Here is a 10,910-nt window from a genome sequence, read left to right on the forward strand (position 1 = left end):
CACTAATTTTTAAGTTTATAGGAAAAATGGCCCTCCACCAACTTATCCAGAGGTTGGCAAACAAGGTGGGTTAGGTGCTTTCCCTTTTGATCCGAGAAGATGGAGCCAATATATAGTTCGCACTTTAGGAACACACTTCAATATAGCAACAAGATTATCAAAAGATGATTGTATCACGCATGATGGAAATTTTCAAAATAAAAGAATGAGATGAGATAGTTTAAGTTCTTTGACTATATATAGTATTTTCTAAAAACTGTGAGCATATATGGCTGTGAAGCCTTTGTTGGAACAAAATCTGAGTCATTCAGGTGGGAATTTTTGAGCCAGACCCCACTTGCCAAGTAAACTCGAGTTGACTTTTCATTGACAAGTCGACAAAATTAAACCGCAATATTTGATTCTGGTTTGAGTTTTAAAATGCTGGAAAGGTAAATCATTTCAAAGAAGTCATATGTAGGCTAACGAAATATACCAATTCATGTTTCATTATCATATGGATGGATGTGTATATTTTACAGTTGTGTACTGTTACAAGGATTGAAAACAAGTTCGTTGATTCTTCCGGGTTCAGAGCGATCAAACACGGATAAGTGATCTGTTTGAATTTCGTTAATTGTTGTTTTCTCCCAATTTTTGTATTCGAGTTACAAATTTATTGGAATGCATCTCCACATTAAGTTTATTGGAATGCATCTTCATATTATTGGAATTTGACGGGCAAAATCTCAGGGTATTTTTGGGTATTTGATGTTTAAAAATTCGGTATAACTGTTTTGTTTTCTCTTCTGTATTCTGAAATTTATAAAATTTATTTTTAATAGGTTATTATTTTCCAAAAACGTTTTTAATATTGTATATCAACTTGTGTTTTATTTGGACTGGACCTGTCACTCACCGAGTATGAAGTAAGACTGTTAGTAAACGAACATCAATGTTACTTATCTTTGCGCCTTTTCTTCTAGTAAAATGATGATGGAAATTGATTTAAGACATTATATTGGAGAATTTATGATCTTCAACTAATGTATGAAATTCACTGACTTATTTCCAAGTCATGGTTGAATGTGCCCAACTTTGTAATATTCTTTAAAAAACTGTTTAAGGGACAACTTATAGTGACTCCACATAGAAATCACTGGATCATGGATGAGAAGTGCAATTGCAAAATCACATGTATACCAAATTTTTGGTGCCTTATAAAATCAAGGCATCCTCCATCAATTTGTGCTACCCTAAAATCATTGCACTCCATGTGGGCTTACATCTTAGTCCATGTGGGCTTGCTTTTTTGGGTGCACAACCTTGCCATGGAGGCAGTTTCCTCCATCTCAGCATGCCTTAATACGTTCTAAAATCATTGTTTGGGTGTGCAACCTTGGAGGCAATTTTCTCCATCTCAGCATGGCCTTAATACCTTCCTGGTAGGATGAAGGCCATTAAACCATTCGAAATATATATATATATTTTGTCCATTAAAATTATGTACAGGGGTAGTGGTTTTAATCAATTTTACATTTTTTATTTGAAAATTTTACTATGCAATAAAATTCCAAAGCAAAATTATGTTAAAATTATGTAGAGCGTTAATGACAATGAGTTTTAATCAATTTTACATTTTCTATTTTGAAAATCTTACTATGCAATAAAATTCCAAAACAAAATTTAAATGAAGAAACCCTTCCACTCCAATGTTTCAAAAGAGTTCTAGAGAATTCCATAATGTTGACCCACTTAGTGAATTTGCTAGAGAAAACTTATAAACTTATGTACTCAGTGCATTTTTTTTTGTAGTGTAGGTAGTTATTTTCACCAGCTTGTGAGTTATTTTCCAGGGTCACTATCATTCTTCAACAAATCATTATATAATATAAATATTTCTTTTACTTTGTTTTACGACATATTTTAGTGTAAAATTATCCATTATCATTCTATTCTAATATACCTCAAAGTAGTTTTTAATTTAAAATCAATCAATCATTTTTCTGATTTGTTTCAAGTTTAAAATATATCAAGATTGCCAAAGTAGGCCCCATTGAATGGTTTTTGCTACTAAGCACTATTTATACTTTTTTGAACAAGGCTTACAATCATGTACTTTTAATTTTTAACAGAAATTTCAATCTTAATTTGATTATTCTGAAATTTTGATATAAAATATATATTCTAGAAGATAACATATATTATTATTATTAATAATTATAAAAGAATAATAAAATTTAGGGTTTCATAAGTCATTTGTGTGTTTGGAGCTTTTTTGTTTTTTAATGATAAATATGTGAAAATTATTAATATAATTGTATTATTGAAAAATAATTTTTTATTCAAATTTTTATTGGTGAAAAATTTATTTATTATCAAAATATTATTTTAGAAGGGAAAAATTTAAAATATAACTTTTTTGATGGAAAATGTAAAAACCCATCGTATAAAAAAAATGGTCACATAGATTAAAAAGAATCCAAAATTCCAACCTTACAGCTTCATAATGCAAATTATATAAAAAATAAGTCAAATATAATTAGTTTGAATTAACTAATATCAATCTATATTATATCATGTTTTAGACACCGTTATATTACATTTTCCACTTACAAAACTAAGACAGCTCCGTAACGAACTCTACACTTTTTTTTTGGTTCAGCATTCGTTGACTTCAATCAAGGCACCTCACCTCTTGTGTCAACAACAATGCACAAGGCAACTGATGATGATAATTTCTTTTTTACTCTGACTCATCTTCATGGTATAGATACAAGCCGAGGCCAATTCTAGCACATGCTCTTCGGAAGCAGTGGTCTATAACGTGATTTTTTTGAAAGTTTTTCGGGTCGGTTTTTTCGGTGAAAATCTGGCAGCAATTTATTGGAATTGCAAGTTTGATAGCTAGTTTTTGCACAATCAAAACGTCCCAGGGTTTTTCAGGGTGCTGAATCCAAATATGCAGTTAAAAAAAATCATTTTAACTGCAACAAATCATGATTTAATCTCAATTTCTTCCACCGTATTTCGTCACCAAAATCTCCAAAAAATCGCATTAGAGACAACTCCCTCTTCGAAATGCCATTGCCTCTGCCACTTGCACGGGATCTTCAAATTGTCTATCAGCCAGGGGCACAGTTCTTGACGACTCCCGATATTATGCATCTCCATCGGATCCCCGAAGTGTGACACGGTATACCACTGACACACTTCTTCGATCAGCGGAAAATACGACATTCCACACCAACCTGGCCTGGTGCTAAAAAGCTGAGCATGGTACCAGAGAATGTAATTAGCTTCGACGGCCCCATCGCTCTCGACGACCTTGTCCGGGACCCTCTTCTTCAAATCCCTCAAGATCTCGGCTAATGGGCGCGTGATGCACGACGACGCAGGCGGGCTGTCCAACGGAACCGGGCACTGCCTTCTTTGATGAGCTGCTGCTCTCCACAGACGCAGACATCGTCTCAAGGACTACTTAAACTATATTATTTTTTTAAATATTAAAACCTCTTAAGGTAATAATCTTGATATTCAAAATGTGAAAGATTTCGTTTTTTAATCACGTAAGAAAATAAACTCAAATATTAGGATTATTTTGTTTTGAGGATAAACTATTTTAGTTGGTTCTAACGTTGATATAGACATTCTTTTTTATTACTAAAATTTTTAATCAATAAAATTTAATGAAATAAATTAGAAATAACAAACTTTTTTTTCACATAAATAAAAATATAAAAATAAAATGATCTGTCCCCAACCCTTAAAGCTATTAGTAAATTAATCAATAAATTGTTTAATTTTTTAGTGATTGATAGATTGAAAGTCAATTGTTCTCTTGATGGTCTACGTAACTTAAAAACCATATATTCTATTTTCCCTACAAAATTTTGAAAGACAAAATTAGCTTCCATAAATTTTTGTAACACATACATATCATTGAGTGTATTAAATGCTGAATAGTACTATGCCAAAGAGGGGGTATTCACGTACAAAAAAGTGGGAAAAAATATTTTTTTATGAAGTTAAACATGTAGTGTATTAAGATTTTAAAAAGTGGGTAAAAAATAATTACTGTGAAGGTAAAAGTTTAATAGTCAAGTTAGTTTATTTTATTTTTATATTTATTAATTTTTTTCAATTTTTTTATTAAAATACTTTTTTATTTTTAATATAAAGATAAATACAATATAAAAAAATTAAAAACATTACACTTAATATTAAAATTAATACAACCACAATGAAAATATTAATATGTTGATATAAAAGAAGATTCATTTGTATCGACCATTGATAAATATATAATAAAAAGAATTATTGCAACAACAAAATTATTATTAACTATTGCAACAAAAATATTTGCCAAAAACTTTTTATTTCAACTTAAGGTGGATTTTTATTTTTCTAATTCACTGCCTAAATTGATTCTCAAGAGAATATGATCAGCATATGCTTAGTCTTAAGGATTATCAAGGGTTGTAGTGTGTTACCTAGTTTGTTAGGTTGCATTGACTTTTAATAAATTTAATAAATTAGATTTGAGATAATTCCAATTCTAATAAGCTCTTCCATGATAAGTTCCTCATTATTATTTATAGCATTCATTTATATATTAGGACATTTTATTTAACAAAATTATCTATTACCTTTAATAAAATTAAAAAATTAGATTCGTGTCAAGTGGCTAGCCACCCACCAATTTCCTAGGGATTTGAGATTACTCTCATTCTAATAAGTTCCTCATTATTATTTATAACATTCATTTATATTTAAGAAAATTTTATTTAGCAAAATGGTCCATTTTACAATAAGATGTGTAATTCCTTCTTTTTTTTTCAAGTTAAAGTTGACCCATAATGGGGATCAACATCAATCTGACTCTGTACGACTCCGTACTTTTTTCCCAATATAAGTCTATCCAAACAACTATATCCAAATAAACGCATCTTCTTTCCATGATTTAGAATTCTAATAACTAATACTAATCAGTTGAACAGCGCGCGCGGAGCAACGATGATTGGCTCAACGACCACCTGCGTTCTGCTCCATCGTCATGGCCCCAAGAGGGGGCCCCGAGGTCGATCCTTCTCTGCCTCCTGAGCTGATGGCATTTCAGAGGCTTGTAGCTGCATGCAACAAACGCCCAGTAAATGAAAACCAACAGAAATTTGTCAAAAGAATGGAAACCATCCCCACGGTTTCCCTGTCGACTGAAGAACCTTGTAGATCGATTCTGAACTTGGCAGAATGAGGGCTCATTGGGCAGTTCATCGGGCTATGGCCCTCGCCCAAAGCAGTTGATGCCTGGGTGCAAAGGAACTAGAAACCTCTGGTCAAAGAAGGAATCAAAAGTCATTTAGTTGGTAAGGGCTTCTTCGTTTTCATATTGAGTCGATAAAGGATAGGAATCTCATATTCAGAAATGGCCTGTATTTCATGGACCCTCAGGGTATGTACTTGATCCAATGGACCCCAGATTTCGATCCGACTCAGGATGTTCCCTCGGCTTTCCCCGGATGGGTACACCTGCCTCATTTACCTCTGCACTGTTGGAACCCCAAATCTCTAGAAACCATAGGCAATAAGCTCGACAAATACATAGATCATGCAGAAACGAGGGATCAGTGCTCCTGAGTGAGAATTTGTGTAAAAGTCAACCTAGAGGAACGCCTCCCTAAATCTATAAAGCTCATGGTGGCTGATTGGTCTCACATTCAAGTGTTAGACTATGAACAACTCTCGTTTAAATGTCGACATTGCCATGGTTATGGGCACTTTGCTAGGCATTGTAAAAAGAAAACAGAAGAGGAGGCCAAGAACTCGAAAGGAGAACAATGGACTTAGGTCCAGAAATCAGTAGCAGCTAAACAAAATAACAAAACCAAAGGGAAAGGAGTGCTCACGGGGAGCAGATCAACTCCCATGGCACAAGGGGAGGGGAGCACAAGTCCTCCAAGAGCAAAGATATCCAACAACCCCTTTGAAATACTCAGCACGACAGAAGAATCCCTAGCTCCAGCAGTTGAAGAGGCTGAACAACAACCCATTAATATGGAAGAAGATAAAAGACCAGAGGAAACAAGCCCTCTTCAATCCAAACCTCCAAAAAGTGCCTCTATCCCCCCATCCTATGCACAGATGACAAGGAAGAAGTCTCCTGAGATTTATGGATCCTCGGAAGATGAGACAACCGAGAGGCCTTCGAAAAGAGTTGGGAGGAAATCTCACAGAGAGGCAAGGGAAGAAGAGGCTGAGAGACAAAAAATGCAAGGCATCCAGGCCACGATTGAGATGTCCATCGGCAGAAATACTAGAACCAGGCCTCCCAAGGGAGGGTATGCTCCCCCCTCTGCTAGTAAATAATGCAATTAGTCTCTTGGAATTATAGAGGCCTGGGGAAACCCTTAAAATATGAAGCTTTGAAGAACCTTTTGAAATCAAAATCCCCCGAGATCCTCATGCTCGAAGAGACTAAAATAGAAGGGGATGCCCTTCTTGATCTCAGCAAAGTAAAATGGAAAACAAAATCCAGAAAAAGCAATAACTACAAGGGGTACCTGTGTTGGGCTTGCCACTCTTTGGGAGGAAGAAAAATATCAACTCAAGAGCTCCTTCCAAATGCAACACTAGATCTATACTGAACTCCAGCACCTTGCAAGTAAGATCACCTTCGCACTCTTTAACCTTTATGTCCATGTCCTCTATGTAGAAAAGAAAGATTGTTGGCAAATCTTTTCTAATTTTCTAGATGCTTACTCCCCCAAGAACATAATTCTAGCAAGAGACTACAATCTAATCTTTGACCCAAAGGAAAAAGAAGAGGAGTCAGCACCAAGGACCAGTTCCTTCCCTTCGTGGAAGACCTATTTCAACAATGGGACTTACTAGATTTTAAGCCAAAAAAAGGGCTCTACATTGGGTCAAACAACAGAGCAGGGGCTGAGCATATATCAACCTGTTTGGACAGATTTTTAATTCAGAGCACCTTCCTCTCCGAAAAGAAGATTATCTCCACCAAAATTAGGCCTAAGTTGACATCTGATCATAAACCCATTCTTTTTTTGTTCGAAGAAGAGGAAAAATTGGTGTCCATCCCCTTCTAGTTTAGCCCTCTTTCGTAAGATAGGGAAGTGTTTATGAACACAGTCATGCAGGCTTGGTCCATCCCTATTCTCAGGTCACCCAACTATGTGTGGGAACAAAAACTAAACGCCACCAAAACAACCTTGAAAGAATGGATAAAAAATCCTTTGCTCCCCAACTATGCTCAGAAAGCAGAACACCAGGCAGATGCTCGATTTGGTACTGGGCATGGAGTTGCAAAACATTACATGTTCAGAAATTCAGAATGTGCAAGAAGCCCAACTCAGCACTCTCCGATCATTTATAGTGGAGGAAGAATCCTTGAGGCTCAAATCAAGTAATCTGTGGCTCGTGTTTGAAGACAAAAATTCTGCCTTCTTCCATAAGAAAATTCGAACTCGTCTTTCTAGAAAACACATTGCTGAAATTACCTCTTCAGATGGGTTTGTCCTCAAAGGCACAACTCTGTTAAAAGAGGCTGCAACCTCTCAATACCAATAGTTGTACAAAGACGAAGGCGTGGATGATGATGAGGAATCATCAAACTTCCTTAATCACATTCCAAGATTGGTAAACGAGGAGGATAACTCAACTCTCCTGAAGCCCTTCACTCAAGATGAAATCAACAATGTCATATGGATGATGGAACCAGACAAAGCTTGAGGACCCGATGGGTTCTCCATTCATTTTTATAGAATTTGCTGGGACATCATCAAGGCTGATATGTTTCAAATGATCAAAGGCTTCCTCCAAAAAGCCAAATTCGGAGGAAGCACAAACTCCACTTTCCTAGCGCTAATCCCAAAAGAAGCAAACCTGGTGGCTTTTGATTGTTTTAGGCCAATTTCACTTTGCAATGTGTCCTACAAAATTCTGTCCAAACTTCTTGCGAATAGAATAAAGCCTCTGCTGGAAAAACTCATCTCTTTCAACCAAGGGGGGTTTGTTAAAGGAAGGCATATCCTGGACAATGTGATCCTGGTGCAGGAAATCATTCATTCTAGCCACCAATGCCAAGAGCAAGGGATGCTCATTAAGCTGGACATGGCGAATGCCTTTGACCGAGTAAGGCATTCTTTCCTTCTCCAAGTTCTTTCCGCTTTTGGTTTCAGCCCTGATTTTATAAAATTGATTAAAGCTTGCATAGGAGAGCCATGGATAGCCCCTTTAGTAAATGGCAGGCCGACCAACTATTTCAAAGCCTCGAGGGGCATAAGGCAAGGCTGCCCACTGTCCCCCTTCCTGTACATTTTGATGGTAGATTCCCTAAGCAGAAAGCTGACAACAAAGAAATTAAAAGGGACACTTCCAGGCATCAGAGCGATAAAGGAATAGACGCAATCAACCACGCCTTGTTCACTGATGACTCTCTTCTTATGGGAGGTGCCTCCATTAAAATTGCAAGGCATTTTAACGATGTTATTCAAAGCTTCTACAGAGTATCCGAAGCTCTGGTCAATAGGAGGAAAAGTGCAGTGTATGGCTGCGTAGTAGACCAACAAACTATTCTTTGGATTGCTCAAGCCCTGGGCTTCAGGGGCTTTGCCTCTTGGGACAAATTCAAGTACTTAGGTCTGCCTTTAACTCTGGGAACTAGCAAGGCCCCTCATTGGTAGGAAATTATCAGCAAAGTAAAGGCAATTGATTTCAACCTGGAGGAAGGCCTCCCTAAATCTATAAAGCTCATGGTGGCTGATTGGTCTCACATTCAAGTGTTAGACTATGAAAAACTCCCGTTTAAATGCCGGCATTGCCATGGTTATGGGCACTTTGCTAGGCATTGTAAAAATAAAACAGAAGAGGAGGCCAAGAACTCGAAAGGAGAACAATGGACTTAGGCCTAGAAATCAGCAGCAGCGAAACAAAATAATAGAACCAAAGGGAAAGGAGTGCTCATGGGGAGCGGATCACCTCCCATGGCACAAGGGGAGGGGAGCACAGGTCCTCCAAGAGCAGAGATATCCAACAACCCCTTTGAAATACTCAACACGACAGAAGAACCCCTAGCTCCAGCAGTTGAAGAGGCTGAACAACAGCCCATTAATATGGAAGAAGATAAAAGACTGGAGGAAACAAGCCCTCTGCAATCCAGACCTCCAAAAAGTGCCTCTATCCCCCCATCCTATGCAGAGATGATAAGGAAGAAGTCTCCCGAGATTTAAGGATCCTCGGAAGATGAGACAACCGAGAGGCCTTCGAAAAGAGTAGGGAGGAAATCTCACAAAGAGGCAAGGGAAGAAGAGGCTGAGAGACAAAAAATGCAAGGCATCGAGGCCACGATTGAGATGTCCATCAGCAGAATACTAGAACCAGGCCTCCCAAGGGAGGGTATGCTCCCCCCTCTGCTAGTAAATAATGCAATTAGTCTCTTGGAATTACAGAGGCCTAGGGAACCCCTTAAAATATGAAGTTGTGAAGAACCTTTTGAAATCAGAATCCCCCGAGATCCTCATGCTCGAAGAGACTAAAATAGAAGGGGATTCCCTTCTTGTTCTCAGCAAAGTAAAATGGAAAACAAAATCCGGAAAAGCAATAAGTGCAAGGGGTACCTGTGGTGGGCTTGCCACTCTTTGGGAGGAAGAAAAATATCAACTCGAGAGCTCCTTCCAAACGCAACACTAGATCTATACTAAAATCCAGCACCTTTCAAGTAAGATCACCTTCGCACTCTTTAACCTTTATGTCCATGTCCTCTATGTAGAAAAGAAAGATTGTTGGCAAATCTTTTCTAATTTTCTAGATGCTTACTCCCCCAAGAACATAATTCTAGCAAGAAACTAGAATCTAATCTTTGACCCAAAGGAAACAAGAGGAGGATTCAGCACCAAGGACCATTTCCTTCCCTTCGTGGAAGACCTATTTCAACAATGGGACTTACTAGATTTTAAGCCAAAAAAAGGGCTCTACACTTGGTCAAACAACAGAGCAGGGGTAGAGCATATATCAGCCTGTTTGGACAGATTTTTAATTCATAGCACCTTCCTCTCCGAAAAGAAGATTATCTCCACCAAAATTATGCCTAAGTTGACACCTGATCATAAACCCATTCTTTTGTTGTTCGAAGAAGAGGAAAAACTAGTGCCCATCCCCTTCTAGTTCAACCCTCTCTGGTCAGATAGGGAAGTGTTTATGAAAACAGTCATGCAGGCTTGGTCCATCCCTATTCGCAGGTCACCCAACTATGTGTGGGAACAAAAACTAAAGGCCACCAAAACAACCTTGAAAGAATGGTAAAAAATCCTTCGCTCCCCAACTACACTTAGAAAGCAGAACACCAGGAAGATGCTCGATTTGGTATTGGGCATGGAGTTGCAAAACATTACATGTTCAGAAATTCAAAATGTGCAAGAAGCCCAACTCAGCACTCTCCGATCATTCAGAGTGGAGGAAGAATCCTTGAGGCTCAAATCACGTAATCTCTGGCTCGTGTCTGGAGACAAAAATTCTGCCTTCTTCCATAAGAAAATCCGAACTCATCTTTCTAGAAATCACATTGCTAAAATTACCTCTTCAGATGGGTCTGTCCTCAAAGGCACAACTCTATTAAAAGAGGTTGCAACCTCTCATTACCAATAGCTGTACAAAGACGAAGGCGTGGACGATGATGAGGAATCATCAGACTTCCTTACTCACATTCCAAGATTGGTAAACAACGAGGATAACTCAACTCTCCTGAAGCCCTTCACTCAAGATGAAATCAACAATGTCATCTAGATGATGGAACCAGACAAAGCTTGAGGACCCGATGGGTTCTCCATTCATTTTTATAGAATTTGCTGGGACATCATCAAGGCTGATATGTTTCGAATGATCAAAGGCTTCCTCCAAAAAGCCAAAGTGGGAGG

At 37.6% G+C, this 10,910-nt stretch overlaps 1 pseudogene; it reads right to left on the minus strand.

The window, feature by feature from the left end:
• Positions 1 to 3,139: 3,139 nt before the first annotated feature.
• Positions 3,140 to 3,445, minus strand: LOC149258113 (DNA repair RAD52-like protein 2, chloroplastic pseudogene; annotated as a pseudogene).
• Between the last annotated feature and the right edge of the window lie 7,465 nt (positions 3,446 to 10,910).

This window comes from Pinus tabuliformis, chromosome 6, assembly GCF_031772625.1.
Source record: "Pinus tabuliformis cultivar Carrire ecotype Pingquan chromosome 6, CPIR1, whole genome shotgun sequence".
NCBI classification, from domain to species: domain Eukaryota; kingdom Viridiplantae; phylum Streptophyta; class Pinopsida; order Pinales; family Pinaceae; genus Pinus; species Pinus tabuliformis.